At 40.1% G+C, this 12325-nt stretch overlaps 1 long non-coding RNA gene across 3 annotated transcripts in view; it reads right to left on the bottom strand.

Annotated features, from left to right (window-relative positions):
* Nucleotides 1-12325, bottom strand: part of LOC136007632 (uncharacterized) — a 154759-nt gene that overhangs the window by 80305 nt on the left and 62129 nt on the right. For all 3 annotated transcript variants that reach the window (XR_010609779.1, XR_010609777.1, XR_010609778.1), the window contains exon 2: nt 10143-10317. This is a non-coding gene — a long non-coding RNA (uncharacterized LOC136007632). The remainder of the gene's footprint in view (nt 1-10142; nt 10318-12325) is intronic.

Here is a 12325-nt window from a genome sequence, read left to right as displayed (position 1 = left end):
ATTTCCCAGATGTCCTCTCCTGTTGCCTCCAGTATAAATAGAAAAAGAAAACAGATTACTGTTTTTGTCAGCGTAACCGATGGCCAAATTAATACAATTTGCCTGATATTAATTAATTACATACGCTTTACAGGAAATACGGGAAACTGTCACTAAACATGGTAGATTCTCACATGGCCTAGCTATTTATGACTGCATACACATCCATACAGTTTTAAAACCGTAGTCTCAGCTGGGTAGTTCATCTTAACTTGGAAAACGGTTCATTGTCCATGCATTTAAACTTCTATCTGCTGATCTCCTACCAGGATTAAGATTACATACATGGATGAAAATAATATCACAGATGATGACTTTTTTCAATAAGATACAGAGAAGATTAAAAGCAAAGCTTAGTGATGATAATATTTATGTTACAGAGAGATTAGCAAGCAACAGTTACCCGTATCTGAATGCTTTAATTTTGCTTTTAACAACATGGTTTAAGAAAGCTTTTCAGTACCTTCTGTCTTTGTTTCTTGAGCCTTTCTAACTCCCCAGGAACACGATGCATAGGTCTATAGTCAGCATCAAACAGAACACACACATACAAAAAAAGAGCCTTTTAAAATGGCAAACTGATTTTTAATGTAGTAAATAACAGGTATGACTAAAGCAACCTGAGTGTTGCAGCAATGCTAAAATCAGTGGGCTTTCTGCAAAGGTACTACCAATAGTTCTTTCACCTTTTTCCAGCTAATAAAGTGCAGACAGCTAGAGTAATTTTCTTTCATAGAATCACAGAATCACAGAATCCCAAGGGTTGGAAGGGACCTAAAAAGATCATCTAGTCCAACCCCCCTGCAAGAGCAGGGTAACCTACAGTACATCACACAGGAACTTGTCCAGGCGGGCCTTGAATATCTCCAGTGTAGGAGACTCCACAACCCCCCTGGGCAACCTGTTCCAGTGCTCTGTCACTCTTACAGTAAAGAAGTTCTTCCTGATGTTAACGTGGAACTTCCTATGCTCCAGTTTACACCCATTGCCCCTTGTCCTATCACTGGATATCACTGAAAAAAGCCTAGCTCCATCATCCTGACACCTACCCTTTACATATTTGTAAACATTGATGAGGTCACCCCTCAGTCTCCTCTTCTCCAAGCTAAAGAGACCCAGCTCCCTCAGCCTCTCCTCATAAGGGAGATGTTCCACTCCCTTAATCATCTTTGTGGCTCTGCGCTGGACTCCTTCAAGCAATTCCCTGTCCTTCTTGAATTGAGGGGCCCAGAACTGGACGCAATATTCCAGATGCGGCCTCACCAAGGCTGAGTAGAGGGGGAGGAGAACCTCTCTTGACCTACTAACTACTCCCTTTCTAATGCACCCTAAGATGCCATTTGCCTTCTTGGCCACAAGAGCACATTGCTGGCTCATGGTCATCCTCCTATCCACCAGGACCCCCAGGTCCCTTTCCCCTTCACTACTTTCCAGCAGGTCAACCCCCAACCTGTACTGGTACATGGGGTTGTTCTTCCCCAGATGCAAGACTCTACACTTGCCCTTGTTAAATTTCATCAAGTTTCTCCCCGCCCAACTCTCCAGCCTGTCCAGGTCTCGCTGAATGGCAGCACAGTCCTCTGGTGTGTCAGCCACTCCTCCCAGTTTTGTGTCATCAGCAAACTTGCTGAGGGTGCACTCAGTTCCCTCATCCAGGTCATTGATGAAAATATTAAACAGCACCGGTCCCAGCACCGACCCCTGAGGAACTCCACTAGTCACAGACCTCCAGCTAGATTCTGCGCCATTGACCACAACTCTCTGCCTTCTTCCTTTCAACCAGTTCTCGATCCACCTCACTACTTGATCGTCAAGCCCACACTTCCTTAGCTTATCTATGAGGATGCTGTGGGAGACAGTATCAAATGCCTTACTGAAATCAAGAAAAACTACATCTACCGCTCTACCATCATCCCTCCACCTAGTCACTTCCTCATAGAAGGCTATAAGGTTGGTCATACATGACTTCCCCCTCATAAAACCATGTTGGCTGTTCTTAATGACCCCCTCATCCTTGATATGCCTAGTGATGGAGTCAAGAATAAGTTGTTCCATCACCTTTCCAGGGATGGAGGTAAGGCTGACCGGTCTATAATTACCCGGGTCCTCCTTCTTGCCCTTCTTATAGATTGGTGTGACCTTTGCCATCCGCCAATCCTCAGGCACCTCGCCCGTTTCCCACGACTTACCAAAGATGATGGAAAGTGGCCTAGCAATGACCTCCGCCAGCTCCCTCAGCACCCGTGGGTGCATTCCATCCGGACCCATCGATTTACAGATGTCCAGATTGCATAGCTGATCCCTAACCCAATCCTCATCTACCAAAGCAAACTCCTCCTTTGTCCTGACTCCTTCTGGGGCTATAGAAATCCGGGGCCCTCGGGGAGAGTCTGCAGGAGTAAAGACAGAGGCAAAGAAGGCATTCAGCACCTCTGCCTTCTTTATATCCTCTGTCTCCAGGGTACCCACTTCGTTCAGCAGTGGGCCTATATTGCCTCTTGTGTTAGTTTTATTTGCTATGTATTTGAAGAAGCCCTTTCTATTGTCTTTAACCCGACTAGCAAGATTGAGTTCCAAGGAGGCCTTAGCTGTCCTAATTGCCTCCCTACATCCTCTAACAACTGTCCTATATTCCTCCCAAGCGGCCAGCCCCTCCTTCCATAATCCATAGATTCTCCTTTTCCACTTGAGTTTGCCCAGCAGCTCCTTGTTTAACCACGCCGGTCTCCTAGATCCCTTACTTGACTTCCTACTTATTGGGACGCTCCGATCCTGAGCTTGGAAGAAGCGGTCCTTGAATGCTAACCAACTATCTTGAGCCCCTTTACCGCCTAGTACACTTTCCCATGAGACTTCCCTTAGCAGTTGACTGAAGAGGCCAAAGTTGGCCCTTCGGAAATCCAGAACTGTGGCTTTGCTAGGTATTCTATTCCTCCCACACAGGATCCTAAACTCCACCATCTCATGGTCACTGCAGCCAAGGCTGCCATTGACCGTCACCACTTCGACCAAACCCTCCTTGTTGGCGAGTACTAAATCTAGCAGCGCTGCTCCCCTAGTTGGTACGTCCACCATTTGCATTAAGAAATTATCATCAATGCACTCGAGGAACCTCCTAGACTGTGAATGACTGGCTGTGTGAGTCTTCCAGCAAATATCGGGGTAATTAAAGTCCCCCACGACGACTAAGGCATGTAGTCGCGAGGCTACTTCCAGTTGCCTGTAGAAAGCCTCATCAACTCCTTCGTCCTGATCAGGAGGTCTGTAATAGACCCCCACAACTGTATCACCCGTGCCAGTCAGCCCCTTGATTCGTACCCACAGACATTCCACTTGCTCCTCATCCGACCCCGGACAGAACTCAATACATTCTAGTTGCTCTCTCACGTAAAGAGCCACTCCACCACCTCGCTTTGCTGACCTATCTTTCCTAAAAAGGACATAGCCATCCATGACCACATTCCAGTCATGTGAACTGTCCCACCATGTCTCTGTAATCGCCACTAGATCATAACCTTTAGCCCGCACACAGACTTCTAACTCCTCCTGTTTATTCCCCATGCTGCGTGCATTGGTGTACAGACATTTCAGGGAGCCAGTCCTAGTACCCTTTTTCCCCTGCGGGACAGGGTCTAAAAAGCTATCCTTTCCCACAAGTGAAACAAGAGATTGATAGTCCTCCTTAGCCCGCCATCCTTCAATCCCTAGCATGTTCCTCTTGGGCTTGTCCCCAACAGGCCCTCCCCTGTGTTCTCTTATACTCAGTTTAAAGAAGTATGTCAAGCATGCAGCTCCTCTTCTTCCAAAGTCATCTAAAATAGCTCAAGTGCCTATTCACTCCTATTTGCCTTGCCTCCTTAAGCATTAGAACAGTCTAATATGGCTAACATAAATACAGGTCTGTATCATCTCAGTGAATTCAAATGAGATGAATTCAACCTGAGCAGTATTACTGAAATAAACCGGGTTCCATTCTAGAGTAAGACAATAGTTTATATCATCATAGCATCAGATACAAAACTATTCCTTTGATATTTACAATGCTATCTGGGACCTAAAAGTCATTAAATCTATTTAGCAGTAGTTTTGAATCTGCTTCCACTAAAACACTGCCAATAACATATCAGACAAGAATACACTATCCGTAATGAAAATACCATCTTCTCACCTATCCTCTGAGCTACACAAGCATCTAATACAAAATTAAATACATAAATCATAATTAGCACTGTGAGAACAATTCATTTTCCATCTCACTGATCAACAGAAAATAAACAGTGTTGTTCTCTCTCCTGAGAAATAGCAAGTGGGGAAATGAGCTATTCCTTTGAAAGGGCTTCAGTTAATTGTTCCCTCAATCACATCAACATCAGAGCAAAAGAGATTACAAGAAGAACTATACCTCTGCCAGCATACTTTAAAGCTAGTCTTCACACAGAGTAATGTGTAAAATACAAAGCAGTCCTCTGAGTACAGGAAATCTGCCTGTCTCTAACTGACAACTACACAGTGTACTTGCAACTGGAAAAGACACTTTGAGTTAGTACACCAGTATGGTATGCTACATTTTTACAATAAATTAAAGCCAGAGTTCTAAAAGTAGTGCTCAAGTAAGTGATATGATGGATTACCCAGATAAAGAACTTGTTTTGATAAGAGCAGCCAGTCACACAACTGAAAATGTACAGTTCTTTCACTGAGATAGAAAATGCAATAAATAAAAATAAATCCATCATGGAAAATAGGCTTCCTTTTGAAACAACAGGCAGTTTGGCCCATTGTGTTTAAACCATGGAAGGGTGCTTTTTTCTATTAAGCTTATTTTAGTACGAGTATGGCATATGAGTATGTTAGAGGAGTATGGAAAGATTTTGTTCAGTCTTAATCATTAGAACCTACCATCAGATAATGTACTCTAATTCACTGGCCTTGAGGTGCCTTGTTTTCTGTCCTGGGACAGCTGAACTTGAGGAAGGTTAAGCCACTGAGAGCTGCTCTGTTAGCAAAGCACCCAGTTGCTGTTGCTTCATTGCTTGTTACACTGGACTGTGCTCATCTTCCAAGTGGGGACTACTGGCTTCCCTTAGGCTCTCATGCCCCCACATGTTGCACTCTAGAATATCAGTTCTTCATATTTTCTCACTCTTGTAAAAGCTTCAATACACTTGTACCATTATACATAGTTACCTTCTCAACTAGGAAAAAAGATACATTCAAGTCACAACACATTGTTTTTTACATGGATAGAAAAAATGTCAGCAGTTACTCACTCAATTCCAACTGCACCCTTCAATCTTAATATTAAAAGTAACTTTTTAGTTCCTATTGTACCACTCCTAAAAAATATAAGCGTTGGTAGGAGTAGCAATCAGGTCCAGTTGGGAAACCCGATACATTATTAAAATCATAAAATGGTTTGCATTGAAAGCTCCTTAGAGCTCATCCAGTTCCAACCTCTGCCACGGGAAGGGACACCTTCTACTAGAGTTGCTCGAAGCCCTGTCCAAGTCCTGTTCAAGACCTGATTTTTCAGTATCCTAATGACAATCCTCAAAAAAAGAAGACATGCCAGTGAAGGTCAGTAGGCAACACAGAATTCTTCAGGTTGGAAAAGACCTTTAAGGTCATCAAGCCCAACTCTTAGCCTAACACTGCCAAGTCCACCACTAAACAAAACCATGTCACCAAGTGCCACGTCCGTTTACTCTATGAATTTAGAAAAGAGAATTACAGATGTGAAGGTTGCTGGCATTTCTTATGTAAGTCTGAAAAAGATCTCGATATGATTCTAAAGATGGGCTTCCTCAAGCATATATATTTTTGCAAGTTGTGTATTTTTTCTCTTGTTTGGCAGTAGATTTGCACTGTAAGAAAGAGTAAAAAGGAAAGATTATGTTTAACAAACAGGGTAAAATGCTCTTAAAACCATAATAACTGGCAACTGGATTTAGGATTATTACTGAAAACCAATCCTGACTTAGAAAACAAATTACAGCATTTTAATTTGACCTCATGTCATGTCATTTTTTTTAGCGATATTTAAATAAAACTTGTAAAGATTTTCCCCTCAATTTCAACCAAAGTTGAAAAACTTCTCTTAAAATTATTGTGGGCAGAATCTATTTATAAACATATTAGTTTAATTAAAGAGATTTCTTTTGTGGTTTGGAGGGTTTTCTTCCTTCATGGAGGCTACTTAAATAGATCATAAACAGAAGAAACAAATTGCAGATAATAATTTGCTAAGTAAATAACTGTCAGATATATTCTTCCATAAATACTGCTCACAGATTTTTTCCACAGAACATCAACCATACCTGAGCAGGCAAAAAATTCAACATCTAGACCTTCTACCTTATAAAACCAGCTTTAAGAGAACAGAAATCACTGCTCACATCCACTGAATTTGACTTTGTTGTTCAGATGCATTGAGAAGATGCTTTTCTTGGTAACGGACTGGGGATAGAAACGTGTCCCAGGAAATGTTTCTTCAGTTCATGTATTCCCTCAGAACTAAGCCAAATTTGTTTATTCATTACTTTTACAAGTCATGAACAAGATATGAAAACTTTGACTCAAACAGTATTTCGGATGCAGTAGCTCTCAGTCAACGAGACATTCACACACTGGTTTGAGAAAGGATTTTATTGCATCCAAACTTTCTCTTGAATGGTTGGTAGCAAAACCAAAGCTTTACAACATTTATTGGTAGCAGAAAATAAAAGCAACTTGGAAAATATAGTTGTGACAGCCACCAGTAAATTATTCTTTTGTATTATTAAAAAAAGAAATACGGAGTAAATGTAACTATGTATAGCTCAGGTTTTTCTTAAATATTCCAAAGAATTGAGTGTCAGCTGATCTCAAATTAAAGCCAAAGCATATGATTACCTGCCAAGATAAGCACGGAACGTTTCTAAGTCCACTTCCTATAACCAGCTGCTTAAAATATACTTGTATTACTACAACTTTTCCAAGAAGTTGATGGAATTTCTCACACTAACTGGGTAAGCTGAATCTATCTGATACAGTACTGGAAAAAAAAGGAGAAAATACATTTTGCAATATGTGTTCCCTTTTCATATTGATGTGTACATATATAGAGACACACATAAACTCACACACATATATATTGTCACTTCTTTTTCCCCTATTCTTTCTCAAAGTATGAAGGGTTTAAATTTCCAGAAACTGATTTTTAGTCAAATCACCCCCAGTTGTAGTTTTAGAAATATTCAAAACCAAAACAGGGAGCTTATTCTTCTAACTTAATTCCTATATTAATGTAATAATGAAAACACTAATTTTTGTTCAAGTGTTTTCCGCTTATGCATAGAATCACAGAATGGTTTGGGTTGGAAGGGACCTCAAAGCTCATCCAGTTCCAACCCCCTGCCATGGGCAGGGACACCTTCCAGTAGAGCAGGTTGCTCCAAGCCCCGTCCAACCTGACCTTGAACACTGCCAGGGATGGGGCAGCCACAGGTTCTCTGGACAGCCTATGCGGACCTGAAAGGTTCCTATTTTTCACATGGGCAACTGGTATATGACAACTGCTTCAAAATGTCTAACCTTTCATAGGCTGGTGGGGTATTAAGACACTTTTAAAATATTTTCTACTTCAATTCAATCTCCATACCTTCTATGGAGCTTGAACATCCTTGAGAAATAACAAATACAAACCAAACAAGTACAAAACCTCTGTGAGGTTTGGAGCTCATACAGGACGAAATGTTCCAGATTCTCACCAGTGTGGGATTATAAAATTGTAAAATAAGACCTTCCCAGGTTAATTCTTGTGCATTAATAATTGTATGGATCCTACTGTAAGTATCATTCTCCTTAATTCTTGGTTGTGACTTAATATGACCATCTTGAGTCCTCTCTGAAAACTCAGCCTATAGCACAGTTCCAAAATGAGAAACAGACACTAGACTCACTACCTATTGCAGCTGCAAGACTCAAATGAGTACTTTTTAGGCCAATGAGGGCTGACAATACTGAGAAGAGGAACTAAGTTCAAGAGAAAAGTTAATCCATGTTGTCCTTGCTAATCATCTCCAGTCATCTGAGGGGAGGCAGTGGAAAGCTCTGAAGAGAGACCACTCATCACACATGGAAGCCAAAAAACCCCATTATTTATACCTTGAAGGGTGTGTGGGGCAAAGCTAAGAGCTTCGAAGATAGAGAGAATCTGCCAGAGGCCCAGGTCATAACAAACAGTTCTTGAAAAGAAATCCCATCAATCGTGTTATGTGTTAGATCATGTTCTTACTTTAATGCCAGACAGGACAGATTTTTTTTAAAGGAGGTGATGGTAAATTCTTTACTCCTTCCAGGCACAATGTTTTTGAGAGCTTTGATCCAAATGAAGTAAGAACAAGTGCAAAGAAACAGAAGCTACTTTCATAATATATTAAAATCAAATAGCCAATATTCAGCCCCTCTTAGTCTTGTAAGAAAGATTCCAGTTAACTATAAATGTCACTAAGTTTTAATGATTTTTTTTTAACAATGTCTGCCAATTATGTAAATGATGGCAACGAAAAATGCATTTAACTGTCTCAGTTGCAAGTGAGCTTTACTAGAACCTTGTGGACTAAAGGCAAAACCAAAACCATTTAATTGGTGCAGCTTAGCACACTGGACCTGAAAGACTAATGTTGTTATTAAATAAAGGAAATACTAACTGAACATCATGTACATTAGTATTGCTGCTTAGTGGTGGTACATCAAGAGCTGTAAAAATGGCAGTACATCCTTTTTACTGATTTGTTTAAGCCAAAAGAAATACTCGATTGCTTCCCAGTGAATGACTGCTAGCTAAAACTCTCAAACTTGGGTAAAACCTGGGTTTATTTATTTATTTATTTAATGACTTTAGTCTCTGCATCTGGAAACATGGCTGACAGCGTTTTGCAAGAGTCGTTTTCTCCTAGGATTTCCAATTCTTTGTGGTTTCCCCAAGCCAAAAATACACTAAAGAATAACATTTCTGCAAATATTTCAGTATTTCCATTTTGAGGCCTGGTTCAAACCATGAAGGGTAGAGCCACAAGAAGAAATTAAATACAATAAACAAATAAAATACAAATGAATTTTTTCAACCATAAACAAAGGTTCCATTTCAGGTTTACAAGAAGGAGTAAGTTCCTTCTGAACCTTCAGTGCTAATTTTCTTATGACTCTCCAAAATAACACGCACCATGCATGAGATCTGTGTTGAAGATGTGTGTGTAAGATCTGTGAGGGGGGTTTCATAACAGTTGGTGTTGATTAATGACAAAGTGCTTTTAAAAACTCCTCTAGGCATTTTTCTGCATTTTTTCACACACAAACCCAATGAAAATAACATTAAAATCCAAGCTTAGGTTGCTTACAAAATGTATATTGGAGATGTTGATTGTGAATCTATACTGAACAAAAATAATAAGGGCACTAGGGAAAGTGTTCTAATGCTCACATGCCTAAAACCTGTGAGAAAAAACTAGTAAATATGTAAAGTAAAAGGAATTAGCATCAATAAATTTACTCACATCTTTGACACACTAAGAGTACTGCCCATTTACTTTATCACTGATCTGTTAAATGATGGTATGAAGCAATGAAGGTCTTCTTGTGTCTGCCCCGTGCTACAAAGAGAGGCTCATTTTCTTCCTGAACTCTTAGACTGAAGCAAATATATTTCCTGTTTGGTCTTAGTGGAATGTAGCAAGAAGTGCTAGCAAGAACTAAGTTATGCCAGGAATTACATCTGTTTAACAGGGGTTTAAGAAGTTGCAGATGCTAAAGTGCTTAGTTATTGTATAGCTGGATCTTGGCAGGGATGTTAAACTTACAGGCTAAATAAAAATGAAAAGTGCGTTAAACCAGCATTTCCTTCACTATCTGATGCTTTTGATACTTTTCTCTAAAGTGTTTTTCCCCCAATACTTCAGAATTGTTATTTATTTTTATTTATTTCTAAAAGGATGACCTGAACAACAAAAGGTCACTGCAGACAATGTGAATTACCAGCACTCCTTGTAAAGAAACCCCAACAATTTCTATATAGAATTGTGATGGCCTGAGTGTTGGTTTGTTTTTTTTTTCTCTAAACTCACCTGTTTGCAGTTACTTTTAGTACTTCACAGCATTTGTGCATATGCAGGGGCTTCTCCAGTTGTCTCATTTAGATCACTGGGAATATTCTCAGGCTTGTGGGGAAGTACTTGCAGGAGCAGGGCTTTATATCCTGAAGTATTCTGTACTCTCTTGTGACATACTGTAAATACAGCCCTGAAAGAAGATTTGCATGTTGGTCATCTATATGCAAGGACATTTTTCAACACATTAGCAAAAGAATGTTAGGAAAACAATACAGATTCGTATAAATTGTACAGATTTATACAACACAGCACCTTAATCGTAAATGTCTAGCAATAATATGCTCACAATTAGAATTCTAACATGTATCATAAGCAAGTATTTACTGGTTTCTAAAATGTATTTATAAATGGCAAAGAAACTAATGATTTAGTCTTTGGGAACACATACATTCATTTTGCAGCTAAAATCTGATGTTAGAGACATAGGTTGGGCATTTTTTTGTTATTTGGGTTTTTTTTTGGTTCTGACCAGAAACAATGAAAGGTGATAAAAATACACAATAACCATGATATGAAAACTACTAATCCTGAAGCTGGTACCCAGCGTGGCGTTAGGTATTATATATTCTGCATTAAAATGCATGTGTTATGACAATGTTACAGTATTCTGGGGAATGCTGGCATAACACGCTAAACCACAGTTATCCATTTAAATTACTGTATACATACAATGCTGTAATTCTGTAGGTAATTCTGTACACACAGACAGAAAATACACACCACAGAATAAAAAGGAATGGTTTCTTAACCTACTCTAAAAACCATCACAGCCTATTTGAGAAACAAAGAGCTACAACCCTGGTCATTCAAATACAGGTGCTTAACTAAGCACTGAAGAAGTTGTACCATATTTTGTGATTATCAAGTGAAATAAATGGATATCCTCATAAAATGGATATACAAATAAATAGACCTTATAGCAAAGATCCATCAGAAACAAAAATGGTCTTGTTTCTATTTTATATAAGCACATATGCATCAACACAGGATGTCTACAGTAGGCAAAAAGTGTGATTTCTGGTTGTTTATGACTTTGGAAGCTAGGTTACTGGGGAGAAGAGATAGAAGTATTTTTAATAATATTAACTGTATGTTTTTTACACTGATCTTAAAGAAAAATAAGGCATTACTGTTTAGTTTATTGCAGAAATAAGTGTACTTTTATTGTCAACATACCCTGGCAGCACGGAAGTCCAACAGCACACCAAGCTGTATTGAAAGGTATGTAGCCAGCAGACCAAGAAAAAAATTGTTTCCCTTTACTTAACAGTCAGAATACTCCATTCCTTTTTAACCCCACATGAAAAGAAGGATATTGATAAACTGGGCCAAGTTCAGTGGAGGACCACCAGGTTGCTTGGGGCTGGAGCACTTGCCCTGAGGACAGACTGAGAAACCAGAGCTTGTTCAGCCTATAGAAGGGACAGCTTCAGGGGAACTTAGAATCACAGAATCATAGGATAGAATCATAGAATAGTTTGGGTTGGAAAGGACCTTAAGATCATCCAGTTCCAACCCCCCTGCCATGGGCAGGGACACCTCACACTAAACCATCCCACACAAGGCTTCATCCAACCTGGCCTTGAACACTGCCAGGGATGGAGCACTCACAACCTCCCTGGGCAACCCATTCCAGTGCCTCACCACCCTAACAGGAAAGAATTTCCTCCTTATATCCAGTCTAAACTTCCCCCGTTTAAGTTTTAACCCATTACCCCTTGTCCTGTCACTACAGTCCCTGATGAAGAGTCCCTCCCCAGCATCCCTATAGGAACGCTACTCTGAGGTCTCCATGCAGCTTTCTCTTCTCCAGGCAGTCCCCCAATACCTACAGATAGGTCCCTGAAGAGGCAGGTCCAGGCTCTTTCGGCAGTAGTGATTGCGAACAGAAAAGTTAGTGTTACACAAGGAAGAAGTTGCACCACAAAGAGGGTTGCACAGTGAGTAGGTTGCCCAGCAAAGCTGTACAGTCTTCATCCTTGTAGCCTAGAGACCTCCTGAATTATTCTCTAAGATGTCTGCAGACTATAAAATCCCAAATTATGTAAGTCCACATTGTTGAATTAATGACTGCAGAAATCTATCAGCAATGATACTTCAGTAGTGATTTGTCATCGACAGCTACTTCCCTATATAGA

This window comes from Lathamus discolor, chromosome 2 (genome assembly GCF_037157495.1).
Source record: "Lathamus discolor isolate bLatDis1 chromosome 2, bLatDis1.hap1, whole genome shotgun sequence".
Classification (NCBI taxonomy): Eukaryota; Metazoa; Chordata; class Aves; order Psittaciformes; family Psittacidae; genus Lathamus; species Lathamus discolor.
This window is presented reverse-complemented; position numbering and strand designations above follow the sequence as displayed.